Source organism: Stegodyphus dumicola, chromosome 8, assembly GCF_044657685.1.
Source record: "Stegodyphus dumicola isolate Sdum_Otavi_A_Nest chromosome 8, ASM4465768v1".
NCBI lineage: Eukaryota > Metazoa > Arthropoda > Arachnida > Araneae > Eresidae > Stegodyphus > Stegodyphus dumicola.
This window is the reverse complement of record NC_140775.1, coordinates 19,742,334-19,757,716: the sequence shown is the minus strand read 5'-3', so window position 1 is coordinate 19,757,716 and position 15,383 is coordinate 19,742,334.

The window sequence follows — 15,383 nt, the reverse complement described above, 5'->3', positions numbered from 1 at the left end:
TTAAATGTCTAAAGGTACGCAGATTATTCTAAATAACTTTAAAATCAGAATTTTTCATTTGAATAGTATTGATGATGTTCAGAATATGATTTTGAACCTTTGTCTTTGTTACTAAGTGCTCGGGTACAGACTTTTGCAATTTAATTTTCATACTTGGCGACATTTTCTTTTCATTCTGTTTGCATTACATTAAACGTATTTTTTGAAACCTTTTACCAACTTTTCTCTTACAAAAAAAAACCTTTAATTAAAAGATATTACTATAGTAATTTAACGAAACGTTCTACAAATATTACACAAAATATTCTGAATTAAATGGACAAAAAGTTTAGGTTTCTGTAGTTATCTAAATTTTTTTGGACAATTTTGTAGATAAAAAGAGATAAATTTTTAGAAAATAGCTAATGCATATACTCAGACAGGTGTATATTTAATAGAAATTTTACTTTATCACTTACCTTTTGTCTCATTTAATTTCTTATACCTTAACAAATATAAGTGACAAAAAGTATTGAAATGTTTTTTGAGCTTATCTAATAATTCTGAAATTTAACACATTTTTAACTCAAAATGTAAGAAAAAAACAAACCTTATACTATGATAATACGTTTATCATATGTTTTCATCATTTTAAGTAGTATTCTGCTAAATAACACTAATAATATATTTATTTGTACCATTTCCAAAAATTTTGGCTGTCGAAAGTGATCGGATATCTTAAGTTCTTTACATATCATTCCGTCATTACCTGTGATTCAGAATTTATTCCGTGATTCAGAGATTGAAATGCTGTAAGGATTTATTTATTTTTAACTAGCCAGTTATTTTGTGTTCCGTACCTTTACTGTCATTCTCTTTTTCCTGCCAGATTGCAAATTTTTAGTTCGAGTGTATTCAAATGAGGTAGAAAGATATAGTATTTAAATGAAGGTTTTATATTGTTGAATCACAGTATGCTTCGCCTGCTGAAGGCCAAGTTACTACTTGAATCTGATAGCTGCCTGCGAGTTTGCTCTATTCTGGTCATTAGACTTGTCACGCTCGTATTGAGCCAACTTGCGCGTTATTTACTCTGTGTAGCCTTTGGCTAACTTGCGACTTAATTTAATTTAAATTGTGTAATATCGTTTGAGCTACGTCATAAATGCTGGCTGATTTTGTAAGCAGACGTAGTGCCTTCTGTTAAACTATTGAGTTTAATAAAAGGGTGTTTTATACTTATGTCATTTTCTTTGTCCTCTTACTGAACATAGAGAAGTGTCGCTTAGCTTCAGCTTGAGTCTCACATTAGTTTATGCTTTCAAAGAAGATGAGAGTGTACAAGGCCATACCATTTTCGGGAGAAACTCTTTTATTAAATGAACCATTTTTCTTTTTTTAACTGCTGTTGCCAATTTTTATTTGAAATAGCTATTAAACGTTTGCCTTGAGAGAATTTCTTTAACAGATTCATAAACTGTATTTTTCCAGGCCCATATCTATGTTTAGTTCACCCGGAAAATCATATGAAATCATCATGAAGGAAGTTCCTCATATCATAATTTGATTGCTGAAAAGCCGCTTTTTTACTTCCTTGTACGAAGTAAAAAGGAAGTATTGTAATTGCGAAAAGCTTCAAGCAGCATATTTCAACGAAAATATCCACTTTGACCCCTTTCGAATGCAATTTAACGATGTTTTTGCGTGATATCTGTACGTAAGGACAGAATAAAAGACTCTTTTCCTATAAAAAAACTAAAAAACTGCTTTAAAATGAATTCTGAACATAATTTTTCGTGGCGTCTGTGCGAACGTATGTACGTACGTATCTCGCATAACTCAAAAACGAGTAGCCTCAGAACGCTGAAATTTTGTATATAGGACTACTATAACATGTAGATGTGCACCTCGTATTTTGGTTTCAATCGGTCTCGCCAAACGTATGTAAATATATTTATAAATACATCCACTCTGTTACCCGGATCAGTGATCTCAGTTTCTTTACTCTTATATGTTTGTAAATTGTACATTTTTTGCTTTAAAAATGATTGAATTATGTTATTTTTATCTTCCGGTTAAGGGTTTGATGCCTTTAGTAAATCTGTATGCTATATTTTTAGAATTCTCAACAGTTTTAAAATTGTTTAAGTGCCACTAAGCCTAATTTGATGGCGGCCATTGCTCTTGTTTACATTTGAAACAGCTGAGTAGCGGATTTGTTGCCAATCTAGAGAAACTTAGCTTCGCAACAACAAAGATAACGCCTTCATTTATTATTTAAATCATGCTTAATCCTTTCTGGAATTTTTTCGAGGAAATAAGCGTTTGAGATTTACTTCGTAATTTTTAATATAGATATTTTGAGTTTTTATGGATTTCTGCCTTGTCGCAAAGTGAAAACTGAATTAATTGAATGAGAAATACTCAATCGTCTGTGAAAAACTGTTTCTTTTTTGTTTTGTTTGCTTAATTTCTTCTATACATAGTTCTAGCTTTATTATAGTATTTGAATAGAACATGTGGCAACGATTAGATAATTCTTTAAATGATATAAACTTTGTGCGTTCTGAGTTATAATATGAACGAAATATAATACTGTTAAGTAAACCTAGCGCCAGAGTGTCGCTATGGTAAACAAAGAGAATTTTAAAGAATGCATTTATTCTATTGTGATTTATGCGCTGTCAGCGAAATAGATTTAATGCAATGTAATAAGTTTAAATGAAATGCAAGAAAAATGCGTATAATTTAATATTCTGTACAAGGAAGTCATGTGGTGTACACATCAGATTTTTTTAAATGCAGAGAAAACCTCTTAAAAATGGCGTAATTGTCACGACGTTACAAATATTTGAATGCAGAATAATGTAAAACAATTTAATGCTAGCCACGTTCGATTCCCGGTGTTTCAAATTTTTTAACAAACTAATGTAAGACATATGCAATCATACATCTCCTTTTCAGCAACTCTATATAATATATATACTGAACAAGTATATGACTTTACATATTTAGTATACTAAATAACGTGCTAAAGGAATTGAATAACATACTGAAGAATAAGATTCTACATTACATATTATGTACACTGAATAACGTACTAAATGAGAAGACTATATAGGTTTGTATACTGAATCGCGTACTAAAGAATAAAACTCTACATATTAAAAATACTGTATAACGTACTAAAGAATAAGATTCTACATATTAAATATTCCGAATAACGTACTAAGAATAAAACATTACACATTTTTTATATTGAGTAAAGTACTAAAGAATCGTACTCTATATATTAAGTATACTGAATAGCGTATGAAAAATACTGAATGATAAGAACAATGCTCTATATATTAAGTATACTGAATAACGTAGTAAAGGAAAAACTCTGCATATTAAATATACTAAACAAAGTACTAAAGAATAAGACTCTACATATTAAGTACACTGCCTAACGTACTAAAGAATAAGATTCTACATATTTAGTATACTGAATAACGTACTAAATAATACTCTTATCAAGTATACTGAATAACGTACTAAAGAATAAGATCCACGTATTAAGTATACTGAATAATATACTAAAGAATAAGATTCTACATATTAAGTACACTGAATAGCGTACTAAATAATATGCTACATATTAAGTATACTGAATAAAAACTACGCATATATTGTACTGAATATAATTGTATTTAAGTGTTCTGTACTGTATTTATTGAGGAGCTATGCACGACAGATATGTCTCTGTTCCTACTGAAATTACTGATCGTGCGCTTTACAGTAAACGCATTTTTAGATAAACTGAAACTAACATAAGATTAAAAAATCGTTTAGTATGACTGCAACGTTTTTCTCCCTTTTTACCGTGTGCCTCCGTGATATAGTTAAAAAGCACGTGTGGCTAGCAATCGGAAAACTGGAGTTCGAGTTTCATCGATGGCACTGTACATTTTCCCGTCGTCTATTCGAAAATAAAATGGCTAATAGGTTCTACGTATTTAGTAAAGTGATAGAGATTTTCCAATAACACACTAAAGAACATTTAATTAAATATTATTAATATCGCGCAATATGCTGCGAAATTAGTTAATCTGTTTATGAAAGGATAAAACACGTTTATTTATGCATAACCCATATATACAATTTTTATATATACACATATATATGTGCATTTATACATATATATTTGCATATATATCTCTATATATAACATACACATATAAATTATATATATATATGTGTGTGTTCACGGAGAGATCCTTAAAAGAAATTACACAAAATACTCGTTTTCAAACGACGTTATGAATCTTGTTTACCAAATGAAGTCACGTGTTTAATACGAGTAACATATTTATAGCAGAAAACAATGAAAATGAAAAGGAGCAAAAGGATAATAACCATTAAAATCATTAACATTTTATGACTTTGTAGTTTTTTTTTACATTAGAATAATAGTTTAGGATTTCAATATCGCCTGAGAATACAAATTTTTATATTATATTACAGTTTCAAATCTTGGCGATGTGTATGATATTCGTGAGTATTAAGCTCAAAACTAGCGCCATTTTATATAATTTAGCATATGAATAGGAAAGTGTTTCACAAGACTCCAGAAATTAAATAAATAGATAGAAAGATTCTAGAATTCTAATAAATAAAAATATATACCCGAAAATTTAGTTCCAATTGCTATAGGCACAATCATACAAAATATCTTCTTTTAAAAATTTCCCTATACATAGGAAGTTTTAAAAATTTCCTTTCATATATTAAAAGGATCTCTTTCAACTGAACAGATTCTAGTAAACATTTTGCCGAATTGCATGTTTTTCAGGAATATTTCAAATAGAAATCCGCTAAAATATTACTTCACTATAAAACATGAATCAGTTTAAACATCTCATAAATAAAAATATAAAACTTATGCATTCTTAATAGTCTTTTAAGTATGGTTAAACAATATATATAGTATACTTTATATATTGTTTAACCATACTTATATAGATATATAGTATACTTTAAAAATTAAAATTTTTCCGTATGGTGTAGAACAGAGAAAATTATTGGTTGACCTGATAGAACGAGAAGCTTGAGCAGTCATTTTCTGTAGCTCACAGAAAGGTTAAAGAAATTTATTATTAATATTATTGACCATAGATAGCCTGATATGCGCACAAGTTTCTTCTTGTAAGGTAAAATGCACAAAATTACAGTGACCAGATATGCTTTGCTGTGCCCGCCTAAATCATAGCGTCATCCTACAAAACATTATCGGAGAAAAGAACGCTAGTAGAAAATATCACAATTTCAAAGTATTGTAAAATATGTTTAAAATTATGTTAACTGCTATACATAGTATTAATTTCCTGTTTTGTCAGTACAAATGTGCTAGTTAGTACAAAAATGTTAAACATAGAGGTAAAATACTATTTGCTCTTAATGTGTTCACAAATCATTACGGGAAAATTAAATAAATAGTTGAGTTTGTGTAAATATTTAGTGAGGAAACCTATATTTGCGATGTTATCATCATGACATGATTTACAAATGCTTTATTTTTTACATCAATAAACATTTTGAATAAGGATTATCTTTGTCGTATTTCAATATATATGACTTTAATTAAACACGAATATTTTTAGATATGCGTATGTAAATGTTATGATATTTTGAATGACAATTTTTTAAAGTTTTTGCACTACTTTATTTTCTACTGCCATACGTCTGACGACGATGTTTTCCCCTTGCGTTAGTTTCTCCGCAGCGTTCCTCGCTACAACTATGCATTTCAGATGCAGATTTCTAACGAGGACTGTTAAAACGTGTGTATCTTAACATGGCTAACTTAAACATGTTAAAATTATGCACACCTCTCAATACTCTCATTAACTTCTTTATGCCTTAAATTACACACACAAAGTCTAAAAGCTTTCAGATTTTACATTACGCTTAGAGGCGCGTTTTTTCACCGTTTTGTATGTTACCTTTATTTATTTAATATCATGTTCTTTGCACTTAAACCATAAAAGTTAGTTCAACAGCAATAGCGTGAAATAATTTCAAAATGAGCAAAGCTTTAGAATTTTCTATATAGAAGTCACCCATGGTGGAGATAAAAACGTATTTTCCCCTCTCCCGCCGCAAAGGGTTGCCTTTGCTCGCTTTTGAAATAGTTGAGTTTGTTAATCAAAATTCATTAAAGTTTTACAAAATATGAAATCGATAATAAAACAAATTCCAAATTGCCCATATTCGGTAGAAGATATCGTTATTCAAAATCGGATGGCTCTAGGTACCGTTGTTTTATCACAATAAAAGAAACATACATGTATTTATGCAGATTTTTCATTATTTAATTTCTTTAAATATAAAACAGGTGGCTAATATTCGATAGCAACAACCTGAAAAGTGATAATCCGTTTATAGGGAACCAACTCAAAATCGCAAAACGAAAACAATAGTCCTTCAAGGCAAATTGCCCTTTTGAACTAAAAAAAAAAAAAGCTTATATTTAAAAGAAAATGCATTTAAAATAGGCATCTAGAATTTCTTATTCAACGGATCTTAATCTAATCTTAAATTTGATTGATCTCCGTGCAGTTCTTACAAAAGTATTCACAGATATGTTTTTCACTAAATCTAACTAATACAAACTCTTATTTACTATACTAAAGTTCAGATTCCTAATTATTAGTGTTGAAGAGAATATATTGTGGAGCTTAAGCGTAGAAAATACTTATAATGAGCCTTGTATGTTCAGAAACTGACGACCTTAATTGCGTTGTATATTTAATCATAGATTATATTGAAAGCAGGTATAAAAAAGGTAGCAGTTATTTCTTATTGTTATATGGAGTTCTCTTCTATAGAATGAAGATATATATTTCCTTTTTATCACTGATTTCATCAATGAAAACATAAGTGAAAAAACATGTGTTTCTCTTGCTCTTTACTTCAAAATTCCTTTTCAGCGAATTAAATCAATAAAAAAGCTTCAAAGACTGTAGTTGAAAGTACTACAATTGTTTTTAATAGTTTTAATTAGTTGTTTTATGTTATCGTATTGAACGGAAAAAAATTATAAATTGGAATGCGGTCGAAGTTCCAAAACTGATTTTTTAATTCTGGAGAGATTCTTTTGATAAAATTTGTAATGTTACAAGCAATACGAGAAAAAGACTTAAATGCCTGGAGCTATCATTAATTCTAGTAGCAAGCATGATTCAGTTTATGCTAATTAACTAGTGAATCAATTACTCTAATTAGTTTATTCTATGACACATGCCTTAGAACTGGATAATTTATCTGAGAGTGGAAGGGAGTAAAGAAAGAAAAAAAAGAAAGAAAAAGGCATGGTGGAAGGCAGGATTGACTTCATTGTAAAAATTCCTCTGCTATTTACTGAGGAAGGTTATTTTACAGTTATGCAGAAAATGAAGCATATAATTTCAGTTGTTAGAAACTGAGTGTAAAAAATTCTTAATTAACGTCCATTCAAGTAGCTCGTAGTTCATGTCTTCATTTGAAATGCTTCCTTTAATGACGGCAAAATTTAATTAGGTATTATAGTAATAACTCTTATGTTATACCGGAGAATTCGGTAACCCAACCGGTACAGTGGTTAGTAACACTGACTACCGTACCGAATGATCCGGATTCGAATCTCGGGGAAAGCATGGATGTTTGTATAGTGACTGTGCATGAGGCACTCTGAATATGCAGCATGGAGTCACTCTTCATATGCGGCGACGCGAAAGTCTTTTCGAGAGGTTAGTGGTAAGGAAAGAGGGGAGGTGGAAGACCATAGGATCCGTCCCACCGATGCTTCCTTTAATAACGGCAACATTTAATTAGCTATTATAGTAATAACTCTTATGTTATACCGGAAAATTCGGATAACCCAACCGGTACAGTGGTTAGTAACACTGACTACTGTACCGAATGACCCGGATTCGAATCTCGAGGAAAGCATGGATGTTTGTATAGTGTCTGTGCATGAGGAACTCTAAATATGCAGTAGGACGGCACTCTTTATATGCGGCGATGCGAAAGTCTTTTCGAGAGGTTAGTGGTAAGGAAAGAGGGGAGGTGGAAGACCATCAGATCCTTCCCACCGGGGTGCTTTCTTTCAAAATTGGTGGCGTAACTGAGCTTTCACTTGTATGGTACTTTGCCAACGACAGGCATAATCTTGACTTCTCGCCACCATTACGTGGGGTTGCTCTTATTTCACACAAGAGAGATTAGTCGCAACAAGAACAAAACACCGGAGAATTCAGCGGAAAGGAACTTTTACATCAAGTATGGAATGAAAGAATCTCAAGGATATGAAAATAGAATAAAAAAATCCCTTTTGTAATTATTCGTAATTCTCAGTATTTCAGAAAAACATAATTATTTTTTAAACTGCATTTTTCAGAAAAAGAATGAATGCCCCTTTTGAGAGTTTTCAACAAAATTATTTTGGTTTCTATAAACTTTCCAATCATGCCTTGAATTTTGATGCTGTTTCCTACCTTTCTGGTCTGAGCAAATATGGATCATGTCCTTGAAATATTCATGTCCAATGGGTCACTGGATAGGGCCTTGGGTACCTTAGAGGGTACCTGTTCGACTTTTACCCAGCTGCATCTCAACTTTGACTGAAAACACCCGAGGGAGAAATCGAAAGATTTTCTACGCCTATTCTCCTACCCTCAACATCTCAAGAATACTTTCGGTTCGACAGTATTTTAAGTGCCTGCATACATCAGAGACTCTCTACACTTACAAATAGTATCCACACCCACTTTTGGATTCAAACTAGGCCCGAGACTACGGCAGCAGTCTCCCTTACCTTATGCCAATAAGACGGCTTGCTTTATTCTTACCTTTTACTTGGAAATGAATAAAATAATCTTTCGATTTTATGTCCCTTTCATTATCAATTATAGCAAAATATCGCTTGTATTTTATTATTTATACGGTTTTGATAAATTAGAGTGCCTTGGTAATTTTACCTCTGTGGTGACGCGCATGATGTTGATATGATTGCTATAGAATTTTCAGTTATAATTATTGGCCCTTTTTTCCCCAAGATATAGAATTCTAGGTATTGATAGAGAAATAAAAAGTTATATTTATATTATCATACTAATGTTGACAATAAGAAAAAATGGAAATTGCTTTCTTCGATGCGATAAAATTTAAGATTTTTTTAAAACTTATTGTAAGAAAAAGAGGAACAACCTAATACTACTTCCTTTGTTTTTAACCAAAAAGGCACGTTAGTTCCGAATGGGATATTAGCCTCGAAACGATATTTTGCGTTGAATCACTATAAACGGCGTATAGCCTTTCAAACTGGTGCCATGAAATATTATAGCTCTGTATTTTAGTTAAAGAAATTAAATAATGAAGAGTCTGCAAGAATATGTGAATATTTCTGGCACTGTGTAAAAACAACTGTAGCTAGAGCCATCAAAATTTGAATAACGTAGTTTCCCTCCTCCCAGATATGGGCATTTGGTAGCCCGAATTATGAATTTCCAATTTTTCTATTATCTATTTCATATTTTGTAAAACATTTTTGATTAACAAACTCAGCGATTTCAAAGCGAGAAATGGTAACACTGCAAGGGATAAAATATTTTTATCTACAGCGCGCAAGACTGTCTATCGGAAATTTTAATGAAAGGCTGTTTTTAAATATTTTGTGACTTTGCTGTTGAATGGAATTTTATGTGGCGTAAACGCCAGGAAAGTGATATTTAATAAGTAAAGTAAATGCACAAAACGTTAATAGTAAAAAGACAATATTTTTTCTAAATTCATCTTAGTAAAAAATTCCACATCTCATCCATGAAAAGGTCCACATCTGAGACGGCATGAAAGATGCAAGACGCATGATTCCTGCATCACGGCCGGGATCTTAATTTCGAAAACATTCTTTGAAAACGTTCGTCTGGTTTTGTTCTTATGTCTTCGTTTCTGCTGTGCTAAGCATAGTAAAAATTATTATCACTCTGTTCGTTCTTAAATTCTTGAATTTTGTGTCGTTACTACTACGTCAAGAAAGCGTTTGTGGTCATGCATTGCTATGTGTTTTTCCGTCGTTTATACGTACTCTCCCTCTCCTGAATGAAATAGATTTGCTGAAACACTCCGTTTAGAACGAATTCGCAATAATTTCAGTCATTTAAAAAAGAAAAAGAAAAAATCTATAGAAATTTTTTGTTGAGTTTTTCTACTATATTTTTCTATTCTAAGGATACTTTTGGATAGCTTGATTAATTAAAAGCTTCATCTCCCTTTCCTATTAGTCATGCAAGATAAAAAATACTTATAATTATTTCCTGTTTAATAAATCTAAAATCAGACCTGGAGGGATAAAACTGCATTTGTTACTTTATCTTCGTGAAAAATTTGCTTCTTATCATTGCTGAACTCTCTTTTATAATTGTATTTTCCTAACACCAATTAAAAAACGTTTACGAATCGATAACGCAGAAAAATGTATTTTACATTTTCCTAGAGAGAAATTAAATAAAATATTAGTTTAATACAGGAAGTAAAATATATTTTTTCTCTTTCAAACTTAGCAATCAATCTTGCCGGAAATAACAGCTTATGCAATAAAGCTAGCATAAAAAGAAGTCAGTTGTAAAATCTTGAAATAAAAGTATTCCTGATATGCATGAATTTGTTATTGATTTCCAGACTTTGTTTGCCCATCTTTTATCTTTGCTTTTGTTATTACAAGAGAGAGACAAAAATTAAAGCAAAGACGAGAAAAGAAAATTTTTCTACTAAAAGAAGTTAATTTTTTAAGTTACGAAACCGCTCATTAAGACAGACGATGCACTCAGATATTCGTAAAATAGTTGCCTAGTATTCAGTCAGCTTTCGTGAAATATTAGTGTTACATATTTAAAAATAATTAATCATAGAATTAAAGGTGCTTTAGAAATAGGTAATTCGTAATTTTTCTTTCTAACTCCTAGGTATAATTCCTAAAGAGATTATTTTTGTCTGAAAAGAAAGTAATTATGAAACTCTAAAATACGTGCTGAACGAGTGAACCTGCCTGTCTGGGTGGCTTATTTCCCCTCCCCCCTAAGATCTAAGATCGCTATGGCTGGGAACAATGGCAAAGAATTGCGAAGGTTAAAAATAACCGTTTTTAAAAATATAATTTAGAATATAAGACACTCTCTTATGCTACAATTCCACACCTTTTGATTTTTTCCAGAAAAATTCCATGCAGGTATAGGGTTATACTTGACCAGGTAATGCCTGATTTAGACCTTTAACCCTAAAAAACGTACACGACTGAGATAAACGAAGTTTTAAGAAGGTTGCAATACCTTTTTCATTTAAAAAGAACTTTGAATATAAGTGCACAGTCTTGTGCTACAATAATCACAACTCGTGGTTATGAAAAAAATGAATAGAACAGTCCAAATTAAATACAAAATTGAATAGTAGTCAAGTACTAGACAATTAAAATCTATTGAAACCTCATTAACTCTACCAGAAACTGCAAAGCTGAATAATTACAACTATTAGAGCTGGCAGGAAACTAAACATGTAGTGCCTCGCGATGCGAGAAACACGCTCTATTTCAAATTCAAAAACCTAAGCTTCAATACTCACAGATAATTTGCATTCTCGTGAGGAATATGGAAAAGAGAATTTAAAACAAAGAGTGAAATAAAAGCTAATTGAATAATTAATATAAAATTTCATACAAATTAATTATTTTTTCTTTCTTGGTATCTATAATTTATCTATTTAAGTTTTGGTATTTATTACATTTAATGTAACTTTATACACCCAAAATTTATGTTTGGTCATATTTAGTTTACTTACTGCATTTCACTAAATTTTGCAAATTAGTTTTAGAAAGGTGTACTTCTATATTTTCTACCACTTGTTTTATTTTAATATTAAATTTTCAGGCATGTTATTGAATTCCTTTGGAGTTTTATGGGCTGCTTTATATTGTTACTACTTTATATTTACATTGCTACTGATTTGAATGAATTTCTCATGGGGATAATGCTTGTATTACCATAAACTTAATTCAAGTTTGGTAATTAAGGTTTTAAAGAAACTTTAAATCAAATTTAAAAAAATCTTTCATCAATTTTCCAGCTAAGAACAAATTGTATTAATTATTAAATTGGACAAAAATGCAAGTTTAATTTATTGTTGGTTTTCTAGAAAAGGTAGGATGCATGATTTTGATAAAATCGAGTTCAAATGTTTTTCTTTCATAGAACAAAAACGTGATTTTTCTAAAAATCTTACGTCATAACTTTCATCAAAATTTCTCAAATGTATAAAAATTGATTCTTATTTCTCTGAAAATTGAAAATTTCAATTTATATTCGTATACTCATCTGCCAATTCTATCTAATTCTTTCAAATTAAAATTCTTACAATAGAGTGTTTTCAAATGATATTTACGTTTGCAATCAAGTTGAGGTATTCCTTTAAGCTTTTTCAGTTTAAAATAAGTTTGAAATCTACAATGTCAGAAGCAAAAAGGTGTCTGTGCGCATATATCGTCAGTTTAAAAGGTCACATATATAAACCGCTAATGCTATATAAAGATTTCTATCGTAAATTGAACTACTAAATTTTACTATGCGACAACATTTACTGAATGTAATAAAAGTCTAATATAATATTGTGCAAAAATGTGTATATATTTATATATAGAGAGAAAAAAATCGTATATTATAGAATTCAACAAGCGCATATAGTAACTTTGAATTCTATTTAAATATAGCAGTACATAGGGCTTAGGAAAGGATCCTAATGATAAATCTGTCTCGTAATTCCAGATATTTATTAAATTGCATCCTACGTACCAGAACTGAAAGATATTTTGAAGAATTAAATGTTCATTTCTTGCAAGGTTGAAGGCATAATATTCAATATGCTCCGTTCCAGTTTCCATGTATCATAAAATTTGAGAATTTTAGATATCAACAAATCTTATTCTCTTCCTTGGGAATATAAAGCCAAAATATAGGTTTTTCTGCACTAAAATCAAGGAATATTAATGCCTAGTATGAGTTATTCTCATACTACTCATACCAAGCATAAATGAAATTCTGAAATCAGTGATTAATCCTCAAACGTATATTGTTGGAAATTTTATATATTGTTAAAAGATGCTATTCTGTAGACATATTATTTGTAATGAACTATTTAAATATTATATAACTAATATTTTCCAGATATAATAAGCACCTCTGGTTGATTAATTTGGCAGAATCAAGCAGTTCTATAATTTTTCGATTTGATGCTTGCAGTGAATTAATACTGCATGCGTACGGGTCGTTATGGATCGAACGCCTTCAGAACCAATGACAGCTTGATAAAATTTATTTTTCCAAAAGAACATTTCAATTCTGGAACTTTCCACAAAAATACTCGTACAGCTCTTCAAAGTATCACAAAGCACAAACAATTATACTCAGCAGTTTTAGAGAATCAGTAGTTATCCTTCAGACTACTAAGAATGTTAAACACAAAGCAATGCGAAGCGCATCTAAGGAGCGAAGCTCGCACGGAGATAATTCTATACTCCGAAGTTGACTCTGACTTTAAAAACTAAGAACCGAGAAAATGAGCTCTATCCAGCTTATTAAAATTTTATCCTTGCCTCGGAAAACTCTCTAGTGGCTTCCATTTCTCGAAATCATTGGAAGGTATATAGAAAATATAAATTAGTATATATGGAATATAAATTATTCAAAGTTACATATAATCGTCGGATATTATCACAGTTACACATAGTGATCAATCACAGTTATTCAGTTACAGTACCAATTACAGCTACACTAGGACTGCAGTAAAATGTTGCCATATAATTGGAAAGTTTGGCGACTTTTGACAATTTCTTGCCTGAATTGGTGGCAAAAACAAGTCGCCAAAGCCAACGCCAACTTGGCGCTATCTCGCCAGTTTAGTGAGATAACCGTTTATTTCAATGTTAAGTAGGCTTGTCCCTATATAATCTGCCCACCAGCGGCCGAGCGGTAAAATCGCTGAACACTGGTAGTTCGATCCGAGGTTCGAATCCCGCGAATGGGCTGGCTGCATGGGCGTTTTCGTGGTTTTCCCCATGTGTAACGTGTATACGAGCCAGTTTCCCTTAGAAAGTCCTCCACGAAGGCATCCCTCCCCTTAGGCAGATAGCCCTAGTGTGCTTTGCCGTATTCTCAATACACCATACACACCCTATATAATCTTATTTTTCCGGCAGAGTTTCACCCTCTCAATTATTTCCTGTTACAATATGCAAATGGTACTATATTTTCACATTTAATATCACTAAATTATTTACATATATACAAAACTCGTAACGATAATTATTCTTTTATTCAGAAACATATTTATTTAGGTACATTTGGATTTTTTTAACGTAATAAAGTAAATAAATAAACATTTCTTGCTAAAAATCACAATTTTTGACGAATAGTTTAGATATTTTTATTACTCGCATTTCTAAAATTAAAATCTTCTTTTTCTAAAATTTCTAAAATTCCATTTAAATAATACGTATTTTTATCGATTTGGGTTTCGTGAAATAGCACATCAGCCTTATCGCTGTTCAGTTGAAGAACAGCTTTATAATAGCTTAAATAGCTTCTTCACTCTAACTAAAGTCCGTACAAAGACCGGGTACTTCATCTAGTGTAGCGAACTATTATGTAGGCAGCTATATTGTAGGTCACGCTGCATTAGTATGTAGGTACTATGATGTAGCGTGGCAGAGATGGGTGATTGAGGCGAAAAAGTTGACTGAGAAGAAAGATGTGGTGGAGAAGCGCGTTCAAGGAGGAAGTAATAAATGCTTGCATCCGGAAAGTAAGGATGTAGTGCGGTGTGCTCGAAGGGGCCGACTGGAAACGCCAGTTGCCTCGTCACTTTCTGGGTTTAGCTTGTGATTCTTGCACTGAGTAAACCTTTAAAAGTTTAAAAAACATACTTACCATCTGGGAGTAGAACCGTACATTAGTTAGTATACATATTATGTAATCATACTTTTTAAATTCAGTGAATTTCTTTATTTCTTAGAAGCAATGAATATTTATCATAATTATATAAATATTAGAGAAAATTTAATATTTTTGTTTTTATTTTGTTTTGTCCATATTGTGGTGTACGATCGTGAAACAATTTACCCTTCGGTCTACTGAAAAGTTGATGACTCTCATGGAATTGGCCCCTTTAATGAGCTCAAAATGAACCATTTTTGAATTTTATGAAAACAGCTGCTTTCGAATGTTGAGTTATACACAATTTAATTTGAAAAATTGAAATTCTGGCGTTACATTTTGCTGCAAAATAGTTTAATGGGTCGAATGCGTAGCAAGGCGAGCTCCAAAATACAAACCCTGAAAACT